Source organism: Lynx rufus, unplaced genomic scaffold, assembly GCF_022079265.1.
Source record: "Lynx rufus isolate CCGP_SWC_20201006 ecotype Redwood Valley unplaced genomic scaffold, mLynRuf1.p SCAF_15, whole genome shotgun sequence".
Lineage (NCBI taxonomy): Eukaryota > Metazoa > Chordata > Mammalia > Carnivora > Felidae > Lynx > Lynx rufus.
Genome location: NW_025814829.1, coordinates 64,393,003 through 64,406,886, shown reverse-complemented (window position 1 = coordinate 64,406,886; position 13,884 = coordinate 64,393,003).

Sequence of the window (13,884 nt, the reverse complement as noted above, 5' to 3'; positions counted from 1 at the left end):
AGTCTGGCTTGCAAAAGCGGAGGGGCCGGATGGAGTGTGTTCTGACAGCCAGTGGGACTTAACCTCTGGAATGTTAGAGGTCAACTGCTATGCTCGGAGAGCGGGAGGGAGAGTTGTTGAGCCCCGGACAACAGAGCTGAGCTTGGTGGGGAACAAAGGCGCTGGAAGCGCCATCTCCCTCGCCCACCCCCCAGCCAAAATCCCAAAGGGACCCAGTTCCCGTCACGGAACTTGCTTGCACCCGCAAACACCCAACGCTGTGCTTCTGCGGATCCATCCCTCCGACAGGTCTGCCTCCCTCCCGTTGCCACTAGGCCCCTCCAAAGCGGACCACCGAAGGCATAGCGAGCTGAGCCCGCCCCTCCCGCCCCTGTGCACCTTGCAGACCCACCCCGGCTAATACGCCAGATCCCATCGAAGCAGCATCACAAGCCTGGCAGTGTGCAAGTAGCCCAGACAGAGGCCACACCACTCCACAGTGAGTCCTGCTCCTGGGAGAGGGGGAGATAAGGTACAGGCCAGTCTGACTGTGGCCTCAGCGGTGGGCTGGGGGCAGACATCAGGTCTGACTGCGGCCCCGCCCACCAACTCAAGTTACTCCAGACAGCACAGAGGAAGAGCCCTGCAGTTCCGCGCCACTCCAGGGACTATCCAAAATGACGAAACGGAGGAATTCTCCTCAAAAGAAACTCCAGCAAGTAGCGACAGCTTACGAACTGATCAAAAACGATGTAAGCAATATAGCAGAAAATGAATTCAAAATAATAGCCATAAAATTAATTGCTGGGCTTGACAAAAGTATGGAGGCCAGCAGAGAATCTATTACTACAGACATCAAGGGACTAAGAAACAGTCAGGAGGAGCTAAAAGATGCTATAAGTGAGCTGCAAAATAAAATGGAGGTGACTACAGCTCGGATTGAAGAGGCAGAGGAGAGAATAGGTGAATTAGAAGATAAGATTATGGAAAAAGAAGAAGCTGAGAAAAAGAGAGATAAAGAAACATGGCCACTTTGAAATGGTCTTACCGCTCTGCTTCCTTGAAGAATTCTTACTTCTTTCATAATTCTTCCTGAGAAGGACACGAAGTTGGGGTCAAATTTCAAATCCCAAAGTTGGAGTTCCTTTTGTGGACTCTTATTTCTGAAAGTTAAAATTTCCACAAATCAATCCAAATGAAATAAGCAGAGGCAATGGTCCACTTATAAAATTCTCCTCTAATCTAACGATGTCTTCTATTGTCCTCTGTGCTGACATGGTACCCTGAAATCATGATGTCTTCGCTCTGACATTTGCGCAGGGTCTTAGGATCTTTCTATATCATTCTCCCCCTCCAGACTTCCCCTAACTTTGCACTGACAGAAAAAAACAGAGTTGTTTCCTCCAAGATATCGTTTTCGTCCCAACTGTCACATTTTAGTTGGAGCATCTGAGATGCCAGGGGTTCTACGCAGTCTCCGCTTCAGGACACACACACACACACACACACACACACACACACACACACACAGAAAAATAACACTTACTTTTGTACAATATTCATGAATCTTCATAACTCATGCTGCCTTTTTTTCTGGATCCAACCTTGTATGCATAGCCATGTCTCTCTTCACTCTGTAGTCTTTATGCATTTCATCTGTTAGACCTTTACAAAACAAAAAGGTTTAGAAAAGATATAGCTAAAGAAGCAAGAGTAGCGTAAACTCTCTCGTGTAAACGAGAGAAGCCTTGACCACTGCACCTGCAAGAGGAAGAACCAGCAGAGAGAATGCAGCTCTGGGCCATATGGAGTATTATGAAAAGCCGGTAGTTCTACATCCTAACACCTGGGGCTCAAAAGGGGTGGACTTCTCTGAAGACTGCATAAATCTGTAGTACCTGTCAGGTAGCATAGCTCAGGAACCAGCATTATAGGCTCATGGGGCGTGTCCTGTTGGCTCTTTTTCCATTTGCCTTTGCTGACCAAAAGTGGCTGAGTTAGGTCAGTGACCACTAGACCATGTTGCTGCTCAACAGAAACAAGAAAGAACACTGCTGTAACTATCAGTGAAGCCTCAGCAAAGTCACATAAATATGTACAGAAGTGCATTTTGGGGTCACCAACAGAGGCCTGGGGGTGTGCTGGTGATACGGTTTCCTCAAGTTTAAGAACGCATTAAAGATACTCTTAATATTCTCTTAGATAGACGTCCCGCAGATGGCCTCTTTTTTTCAGTCAACACACGTAGCCAAGGAGAGCGGGATTCTCACAGACATTATATTGGGGGCCATTGTACGATCCTTTCACTACATATAAGTAAACGTATGGCAGACTCTTAGGATCTGTATTTCTCACTACAGCACTGTCTTAAAGATTCCTTAAACATACTTGAGAACTTTCAAGAGGATTCCCAGACGAAGGGGTGGGCAACAAACCCAGTCAACTTTTTAGAGTTGCAATTCCACATCTATTCCCAACATGCCTCCTGCATCATTTCTCCTAAACTCTCAGTCCCTGCTTCCAGGAGGAAGAGATATTTGCCAAGACATCCTACCCCTGGGCTGCAATTTCCGTGCCACAAACTGCCTTTACTCTCCAACACACAGCAATGGTTCTTCATAGATCCTTCCATGCTGATCAGCAAGGTCCTCATCAGTAGGAATTTAGCCACATGAATTCTGGTATTATCTGCCTGCTAAACATCCCGAGAACCTCAAAGGAGTTCCTACCCGCGACAAAACTTCACATCCAGTGTTCATGGCTCTTTTTCTCTTAAGCTGAACTATTAGTTTTAATTCGTATGATCTCATTGCAGACTACACATGGTTTTTTTTCACCCTTAGAGTGGTCTTTAGTTATTTGAAAGACAGCTGGGATTCACCCCCATTTTCCTGGTTCTAGAGTCTTAAGGCCCAAGCTTGTGCAGAATCATGGCTTCCTTTTAGAGCCTCATCTATCAAAACCTTTGGACGAGCTATTCTTCCTGTCAAAAACTTTGGGAAACACGCCTCTTATTTCCCATAGCTGCCATGCAACATCCTAGAAGGATCTCCTCCTCCAACATCAACTTCTGCACCTAAACAGGAGTTCTGAGGTCCTTCTTTGCGGCATTATGAAATCTTTTTTGAAGGCCAGGATAGTACTTTCCTTCTAAGGGCTCATCGATCGATTCCAGGATTTTTCTAGATCTCATGACAACAGGACAACTAAATTGCCATCTGTCATTAGACTGAGTTCCCACCAGGGCATCCCAAGACGACCCAAATCGTTTCAAATATTTCAGCCCATCTGTTTTTTTCTCTCAATTAAACCTGCTGAAACCACAGTCTTAGGTTTCTTTTACATCCAAGGCTCCTGCCTATCAACTCGTGCCAAGAAGGTAGTTTGTCTTCATGTGACAAATCGTCTAATTATCCCCAAACCCACTGCTCTGTGATGCCAGCATGTGTGAATTTACTACAACCTATATATATTTGAACTTCTATGTGCTAGTCATGGTATCAGACAGAAGAGGTATTTACAAGGAGCAAAACCAACATTGTCATGCCCTGGTGGAACTCTGTCTACAGAGAGGGGAGAGATTCATAAAATAACCACTCAAATACAGAATTCCGAATTGGGATAGATGCTATGAAATGCAAGAGCACAACAGAACAGGGGGACCCCACAGAGGCCTGAGGTTGCAGGTTGGTGTGGGGGTGGGACGGATGTACTCTGGATACCCAGCACGGTTCTTCTCAGTCAAGGACATTGGAGGTCAATTTGGAGAATGAACAAGCAAATATCAGCCTGGTATCTCCATCTACCACCTCCATCAGAGCCTAAGTCAACCCCAAAGTCCCTAATCTTCTCACACCGACTCCCCCATTGTAGTAAATAACTCTGGCATCCACTCACTTCCTACCTCTCCCACCCTAATCCCGGTCACCATTATCATTGACCTAAAAGTGACTTAGCCACCTCCTCACTGATGTCTCTGCCTCCCTTTTTACCCACATACAGCCCGTTCCTTGTAATTAGACACATATCTATAAAATAAAATATATCACTTCATCCATCTGTATAACATCTGACAATATCTCATTTGTCTCAGTGGACAGAACTTTATACAACGTGGCCCCCACTTCATCCTCTGATTTCGTATCCTACAACCCAAGGATGTCCTCCCCGCAACCATGTGCACTTCTTCACAGAATAATCTAGCCTTGTTTGGGATCTGGATACATCTCGCCCATCTGGAAAGTGGGGTCTTTTCTCTTCTCCCTCATTTGCACACAGCTTGCTCCTTTCAGACATTCACATACCAGCTTCTCAGAGCTTTCCATGACCACCTACTCTGAACCACCAGACACCGTCCATAATACCTCTCAATTTTAATTATCTGGATATATCCCTCATAACCCTTAGAACAGTCTTGTCTGCCGTATCTCTTCCTGCTGTAAGGATGCAAGTTCCTTAAGAACAGACAACTCAGTAGTCTTACCAATGTATACCCAAGATGTGTAATGGGCACTCATTAAGTGCTTTTTTGGACTGAATGAACAAGAACTAAGTATGAAGCACAAGTGAGGATAATGTGATAGCACCATCCCCTTGAAGGGATGCCAGAAGGCTGTGTAGCCTTGGTGGTTCCAAGTAGCCATGGTTTGGATCCAGTATAAAAATACAAGCTGTGTTTTAAAAAAAACTATAAGTTCTTTCCATTTGTTACAGATATCTGTAATTCCTTTCTCTCATCTGCCAAAGCTAGAAAACTAGTCTCGTCAAGTAGTGTATCTTTGTGCACCAAGCTAAGTTTCCTTATGAACAGAGATTGAGGAATCCATGAGTTCTGAGATTCAGCACACAGCTGACATCTTCCAGATGGTAATTGGTCATTTGTTTCTTCTTTTCAAACCAAATTCTATAGGGCTTAATTTCTATATAAGGAAAATGTTCACATATGAAGTCTTGCCATATTTTCTAGCCAATGATCCATCAACATGTTTCAAACTACCATAGCCTCCTCTTAGGCCCACGGGAGAGGCCACATTGGAGCCATTCTAATCATGTGACATTACCCTATATATGAGGCACTCGAATGCATGGATAATAGATCTGTCAAGTTACAATACCACTAAGGAGAAATTTTATAATAGATTATATATATGTTGTAGGTTAATAGATGATGTTATATTATTAGAATCTAACATACAGGACTCTATATTGCACATGTATTTTTATGAGACATATATTTGACTACATAATAAGAACAAAATGAGATTTAAATACATTGAAAGACAGGAGATTTCCTACCTCCTTGTGGTAGTCTACGAAGGTGATTTCCTCACCACCTGATTTCTTAAACGTACTTCTGGGAGTCTCCTCCCAATTAATAGTATCCACTTGATAGGTTCTATTTTTATACCTGTGCAATGGTCACAACACATAGTATTATTCCTAACATATTTATGGCATAGGATCATGTAAGAAGTGAGAAGCTTTAAATCCTACAAGAAATTTCAGGATATACCCACTTTAGTAAATTCATATGACATATAATTCACCTATGTAAGGCTACAATCCAATGGTTTGAGTATATTCACAGAGTTGTAAATCCTATACATTTGCCTACCCACCCTATTTCACATGAATTGAATGATAACAGTGTGTGACCTTTCCTGACAGCCTTCTTCCACTTACTGTACTACTTTTCAAGGTTTATTTATGCTGTAGCATGTATTGGTGTTTCATTCCTTTTTGTTGCCAAATGACACACTATTTTATGGATATACATTTTTATTTTTCCATTTATCAGTTGATGAACATTTGAGTTGTTAACACCTTTGAGCTATTAAGAATAATGAGGTTATGGAAATTCATGTATCAATTCTGGTAGACATAGGTGTTCATTTCTCTTAGGTATAAAACTACGAATAGATTGCTGGCTCATATGGTGACACTGTATTTAGCACATTGAGAAAGGGCCATCCTGTTTTCCAAAGAGACCACACCATTTTTACTTCTACCAGCAGTATTTGACGGGTGGTTCCAACTTTTTCACATCCTTGCTAACACTTAATCTCTGCCTTTTCAAATTTAGCCATCATACTATGAAGGGGTATTTCACTGTGGTTGGACTTTGCATTTCCCTGATGGCCAATAATATTGAGTATCTTTTCATGTGATTATTGGCCATTTGTATATTGTCTTTGGAAGCCTGTCTATTCAGATCCTTAGCCCATTTTTTGAAAGTTGGGTTAAAGAAATAAGTAAAAGTTAGGTTCTCTTTTAATTATTGACTTGTAAACATTTCTTACATATGTAGAAGCAAGTTGTTCCGGAGATATGTGATTTCAAATGTTCTCTCATTCTGTTCCTTTTTTTTTTCTTTCTTTTTCTTAACTTTAAATTTTTTGTAACGTTTATTTATTTTTGAGACAGAGACAGAGCATGAACAGGGGAGGGGCAGAGAGAGAGGAAGACACAGAATCTGAAGCAGGCTCCAGGCTCCTAGCCATCAGCCCAGAGCCCGACGCGGGGCTCAAACTCATGGACTGCGAGATCGTGACCTGAGTTGAAGTCGGACGCTTAACCGACTGAGCCACCCAGGCGCCCCCCCCCTTTTTTTTTTTTACTTCAAAGAAAGAAAGTTTTCAATTTGGTGAAGTCCAATTTATGTTTTCCTTCTGTCATCCCTTCTCTGTTGGCATTTTATTTTATAAGGTTTTCTCTAAGCCAAAGTCAAGAAAATTTACTCCTAGATTTGCTTCTAGGAATTTTATAGAGTTTTAACGCTTACATTTAGGTCTATTTTAAGTTAATTTGGGGGATAAATTGGAGTTAATTTTGTATCTTCTGTGAGGAACGGCCAGGTGGATATCCAGTGGTCCCAGCAATATTTGAGGAAAAGAGTATTCCTTCCCCAAGAAAGCGGTCTTGAAACTCTTGTTGAAAAAAAAAAATCAATGGACTATAAATGTGAGGGTTAACTCCAGGATTCTCAATTCTATTCCATTGATTTTTAGGTCTATCTTCATACCAGTATCCCACTGTCCTGATTCCTAGAGCTTTGTCGTAAATTTTGAAATTGGGAAGCAAGAATAAAGTTGAGGACTCCTAAGATGATGCTGGCCAAGCAGCTTTACATCCACGCTCTTCAGCTTAAAATGTCTGGTCTAGAAGACGGTTAAAAGTAAAACACTTCCGTCAAGTGGACATTTGCTAATGGATGATAATTAAGCCCTGATTTTTAAAAATAGACACAAAGCAAGAGAAAAGAAATTTGGAAGGAGCATGTTCTGTTACATGTGAGAGAGGGTTCAGAGCAGGTGACTGGATCAACATCAGGAATCACAAGAACAGCAAACTCTACAACTGAATCTTATCTTTCTCTCACGCTGTATAGCCAGATGAGAAAAGCGTGGATGGATTCTCACCATTCCCATGCTATTTCTGCCTCTGACCTTTAATGTTTATTGATTCGAAAACTATAGGACCATCTCTTATGGGGGGAAAAGGTTCTCAAAGTGATTGGATAGGTTTTTTAAAAGCAGACTCACAGGACACCTGGGTGGCGCAGTTGGCTAAGTGTCCGACTTCAGCTCAGGTCATGATCTCATGGTTCGTGGGTTCGAGCCCCACATCAGACTCTGTGCTGACAGTGCAGAGCCTGGAACCTGCTTTGGATTCTGTGTCTCCCTCTCTGTCTCTGTCTCTCTCTGCCCCTCCCCCACACTCTCTCTGCTTCTCTCAAAAAAAATAATAAACATTAGAAAAAGTTAATGAACACAGATGTAAAAACAATTGATCCAACTACTTCTTTAAAATTTCCATAGCATCTTTCCTTTGGGATTTGTTATCAACATGCATTATTAGATCATAAGCAGTTTGCATTCGGAGCAGTTTGTGGTTCACATCAGCACAGAGGGTAATGCTGGTTTCATACTCAAGAATAGAAGCACTATATCCAGGCCAGATTACCAGCCTGCAAACAGAAGACATTAGATGTAAGGGTCAAAGTCCAAGCTCTGAACAAGGAAGCAAGCGTCCCAGGGTTGGAACTTGGGGTCTAAAATTGGTGCTTAGGAGTCCAGCAGTTTCAATTTCTTATTTTGAGTAAGAACTGATCTTTTGAAGGACCTTTCCAATAGAGATTTACCTGATGGGCTAGTTATAACTCTGACACTCTCTTTGTTAAACCATATTGTTACCACCCACAGGCTTACACACCTATAGCCACACACATGCGTATGTATGTATGTATGTGAGAATATATGGGATATAGGTGTATAAATTATAAACATATACACAATATTACACATACATACATGTAGCTATAATTACTATGATTGAAAGTATTTAAGAGAAATTTATTATCCAAATTTTAGAAGATTTAGACTTCTTATGAGGTTTATAGAACTACCAAATATCTCAAGGTTTATGCTTACCACTCTAGGACTGTAAGAGTGAACCTTTTCACTTCGTTTCAAATTTACATGAAATTCTAACTGAATCGTTCATGGCCAGTGGGTACCACTGAAAAGACCATCACTTATAAATCCTACTGCTTCAAATGAGAGTCACTTTCTCAAATGCTTCTGTGGTCAGGTCTGTAGAATGTGAAACTTTCCACTGTGTACTTGCGATTGAGGAACTCCGTGGCCTCATTCTCGTTGTAATAGTTGCGACCAACTTGCTTCAAATCCGTCATCTTCAAAATTCTAGAAATTGGAAGAATGGATTTCGTGGCAACCGCAGTGAATATTATTAAGATTTACTAACAAACACGGAGATACACTGGGGAAAAGAAATCGATCGGTGACTTTGTTTTACAAACGATTAACAGGAAGTGCCTGATACAACAAGGAAATGACATTGTAAGGTAGATACTAAGGCCCCTTGAACCTCCATTTTTCCCTCCTTTACATAATCTACAACAAAGGGTCATGGGAAGGTCATCAGAAGGTCCTTCATCCCCAGAAATGAACTGAAACCTCTTTTGCAGACTACGTGCCTCTAATTTTCGTTTTCACTATTTGTGCATCACCGTAAGTGTAGACCACCAAACAAATGTAGGGGTGCCTGCTTGGCTGAGTCGGTTAAGCACCAGACTTTGGCTCAGGGCATGATCTTGCACTGAGGGCTCAAGCCCCGCACTGGGCTCTGTGCTGACAGCTCGGAGCCTGGATCCTGCTTCAGATTTTGTGTCTCCCTCTCTCTGCCCCTCCCCTGCTTGTGCTCTTTCTCTCTCTCTTACAAAAATAAAAAAACATTAAGAAAAGAAAACAAATGCACATTTACTCCAGGAGAAAGAGGCATCGCTGTGCACAGTTGACATCTGCCCCTCCCTAGACAGGGAGCAGGCATGGGATGTGGGGGTAGGCAGGAAGAACAATGTCAACAATAAGCCACAGAACTCAAGCACATCTAGGTGAGGTTCAAGTGCCGATGCATCTCAAAGATTGCTTGCCCTCCCAGAACATGAGGAGACCTCGAGAACACAAATTCTAGGACCAAACAGCTATGTACAGTGCCACTGACACACTAACATGCAACCAAATCTCAAGCAAATGAAATCTCACAAACACACTTGCTAGAGAGAGTGTTGTAATAACGTAAGCAGTCCAGTGAGGTGGGTTTGAGTCACTGAAGAATTCAGTGATGACCTTCACAATCTTGTTGCCCCACCGGCTGACCAGTTCTGTTTTCTGAGGTAAAGAAACAACAAAAAGGTCTAGTGCTCCTTCCAAGGAGAGGACGCTCATTACTGGACCACAAATCAACAGGTCACTTGGGTGTCTGGCAGGAGCAATCTTAACCCCCAGAGACACAGGCAGGTAGAATATACGATTTAGGAGACCCAAATGAGGGTCCGAATTGAATATTTACAATGATTTTTTTTAACTTAAACAAGCTCCTGCAAATTATGCACTTGCTAAATAAATACAGAAGTTTATTGAAGTGGGGTGTCTGGGTGGCTCAGTCGGTGAAATGTCTGACTTCAGCTCAGATCATGATCTCACATTTTATGGGCTCTAGCCCTATATCGGGCTTTGTGCTGACAGCTCAGAGCCTGGCGCCAGCTTCAGATTCTGTGTCTCCCTCTCTCTCTGCCCCGTCTCTGCTCACACTCTGCCTGTCTCTCTCTCTCTCTCTCTCTCTCTCTCTCTCTCTCTCTCTCTCTCTCTCAAAAATAAACCTTTTAAAAAAATAGTTTTTAAAGTTTATTGAATAGGGTCAGCTGGGTGGCTCAGTCAGTTAAGCCTCTGACTCTTGATTTCAGCTCAGGTTATGATCTCATGGTTCAGGGGTTTGAGCCCCACTTAAGGCTCTGTGCTGTGTCAAACCTGCTTAAGATTCTTTGTCTCTGCCCCTCCCCCAATTGCTCACTCTCAAAAATATTAAATTAAGGAAAAGAAATGGAATATTAAGTCCTTCCAGTTCTGTGTGTGTATGCGTGTGTGTGTGTGAAGTTTTGGAACAAGAAATAAAAACTTTTTCAATACTTCGTCAGCATTTGAGCCCTATTTGCCATTGGAAAGGTAAAAAAATATATATTTTGTTCTTAAATTCATTTTAACCACCAAAATGAGGCATGAGGGAACATCAGTGATAGCCAAACACGGCACGTGGGTTTTGTTACAAATCCTATGGGCAAGAGATCGAGAGGTGTCCATGAACCATTGTATGAAAAAGGTATATTTGCCATAATACAGGGAGAATGTGAGAGAAAGAAAGAACAAAGGTCAAGAAAATGTCCACAAACAGGAGTGCCTGCATGGCTCAGTTGGTTAAGTGCCCAACTCTTGACTTCAGCTCAGGTCATGATCTTGTGGTTTGTGGGTTCAAGCCCTGTGGCCCTGCACAATCAGTGCAGAGCCTGCTTGGGATTCTCTCGCCCTTGCTCTCTGCTCCTCCCCTACGTGTGCTTTCTCTCTCTCAAAATAAGTCAATAAACTTAAAGAAAAAGAAAATGTCCAATCACATTACTTACCCTGCTTTTGTAGTTGATGAGGCAGTAATAAAGAGTTCCCATCTAATGTGGGACACTCTCCAATTACATGTTTATGCTGGCAGAGCAAATCTGTACGAACTTTTCCATCTTCAACCTCTGGCATGTAATCAATGTTAAACTTATACGTGAGGAGTTCAGGGCGAGAGGTCACTCGGAAATGGTTGGTGAATAGCTTCACCACTCTACCTTGCATTCCTGCAAAAACCGAGGCACATGTCAATAATGAAACAAGTTGACCAATCGCTCCCAAAACAATGGAGACACCACAATCTTGAGAGCTTAAGTTAGGTCAAACCAAGACATGAACAAGTAACGAACACTTATACACACCTGATGCCCAGAATACGTACCGGCCTTTTAGAGGAATCCTCACACAAACATACATTTAGAGTTAAAACAGGAGATTAAAATATTAAATTAACAGTAACAAGAAATCAAAAGAAAACCTCTTGTAACACAAAGCTTCCAAAAGGGGAGGGTGAGTGGGGAGCCACTGTTTGTAATAGTGTTTAGCATTTAAAAAAAAAAAAAGGCTCAGCACAACCAAAGAACTGGGTCATTTGATTTTAGTTGCTATAAAAGGAAAAGAAAACTGGCGAGTACATCCAGGTCCCTAAAATAGGTCTCTATTTCTGCAAAGGTGAAGGTTATTACAACATGAGAGGGTGGCAAGGTACCTCCACTCACAGTGATGGGGTGAAGCTCTAAGATTCTCAAACACAAATGAACCTCAGAACAAGATCAACACGAACAATTCCATAACGCTAGGTTGTTAAAGGCCACCACACCTGTTGTGGAGTCTTTCACATGTTCCAAGTACTGTCGGGTATTCACCACCTGGTCTTGAAAAATGGCTCCAAGACCCCTTTTCCCCTTCAGCGACAGTGCCTGCAATCCAGCCCCCCGCTGAAGTTCCTCTGCACAGAAACAAATGCAAAAACCATGAATTTTATAGGATAAAAAACAAATGGAAACGTAAACAAAGGACAATGTTAAGTACAACTTAAGTTGAGGTGGCTGGAGGTAGAAAAGAGGGTTGTCAAAGGATCCAAACAACAGTAGTTCGGTGATGGATCACCAGAGAAGGTGAATGTTACCCAGAAGCCTTTCTCAACAAGACCCCATTCCGTGTCAGCGGCTACCCGAGCACCACATTCATTGCTGCTATGGCGTTTGCCTCCTTTCATCCGGTATTTGTTCAGAGTGCAAGCTTCTTCTAATCAGAAACTTTGTCCTTTCTCTACTTTCTTTATAGGCTAATCACCTGGTACCAGAGTGCCCTCTAGTGGGCATCAGAAAATGCTGACTAAATAAACAGTCCTTTCAAAAAAAAAAAAAATGCATGAGAGGTGTTTGAGTGGCCTCAGTGGATGAAGCTGAGGACTCTTGGTTGCAGCTCAGGTCATTATTTCACAGTTCCTGAATTCGAGCCCTATATCAGAGCTCTGTGCTGACAGAATGGAGTCCGCTTGGGATTCTCTCTCTGCCCCTCCCCTGCTCTTGCTCTCTCGGTCTCTCTACATAAACAAACTGAAAAAAAAATTATCAAAAGCCAGTTTCATGATTTTTTTTTAAAACAACTGATCGATTTTTTTTTAAACAGCAACTGGGAAAGGCTCTCATGTTATTTTTATCACAGTGTAATATTCATCTAACTTAACTATTTTACAAGGTGACTATTTGAGCACAGTGCAAGGCAACCTTTCACAGATTATGAAAGAAACCTCTGTAAATGGGTAATACAGTACATGCCTTGGGTTGCACAAACTGGTTTTCTTCAAAATGTTACTTCTGGAAGCTATTATCCCTAGCTTATGATGCTCTTATACAAACACAGTCTGAATTTCCATAATAGAAAATCATTTCATTTTACACATAAGTTTTTAAATGATTTTTATCAAACTCTCAACTAATTCCTGACACACCCAGCAATCAAATTTATCATATTCAAACTTCAGTGAAAGAAAACACCAAGCATCATTCATTAGTACTTGCTACATACAGTGTACTTACATAAAATATTAATAAGCCCTGAGATGTGACATAGATGATAAAAATAGGTGTCTTAATATAGCATATTCATGTTTATCACGTCGTCGTATGGGGTCTGGATTTTGTCTCAGTTTATTATGAACGTATCTACAACAGAGGATACAGGAGCAAAATAGACAAATGGGAATTCAAGCTAAAAACTTTCTGTACAGCAAATGAATCAATCAACAGAATGATCACAGAGAGGGAAAGGATGAGAAGAGGAATAATTAGCAGGCCTCTGCAAAGTAATGGGGAAACCTGGGTAAAAGGGATGGCTGTCTACACCACCTTGCATAAAGTCACATCAAGTGCTCCCTCTCTGCTTCCTTCGTGTTTCCCTCCCACACCTTGTTCCCACGCCTCTGCTTCTAGGAGAGAGATCACATGCTACACGTTCCTACCCACATAAACAAATAGCCACGAAAGAACACACATCCATTTCTGGAGGTGATGAATATGTTTGGTACCTTCGTTATAGTGATGGTATCACAGGGGGGTGCATAGGAGAAAATTCATCAAGATGTATACAATCAATGTGTGCAATTTGTTGTAAAAAGAGGGAGACAGAGAACATCACGTTAAGGCAGCAAACGTTAACGGTTGATGAATCGCAGTTAACAACTGATGAATTCAGTTGATCAATATATCAAGATGCTTTGTGCTGTGCTTGAATTCCTCCGCCCACCACCCCCACAGGTTTCAAATTGTATCAAACTTAAGAGGCCTAGAAGCTGTGAAGAAAGCATTTGTGCATTCCTACTCAGCAAATGCAGGATGTAATCTGTCAACTGAGAGAAGAGGCAGAGCTGAAATAAAAACAAAGTTAGTTATTTGGGGTCTCAGGATTGCAGTTTGGGAAAGACACATGTGGGCAG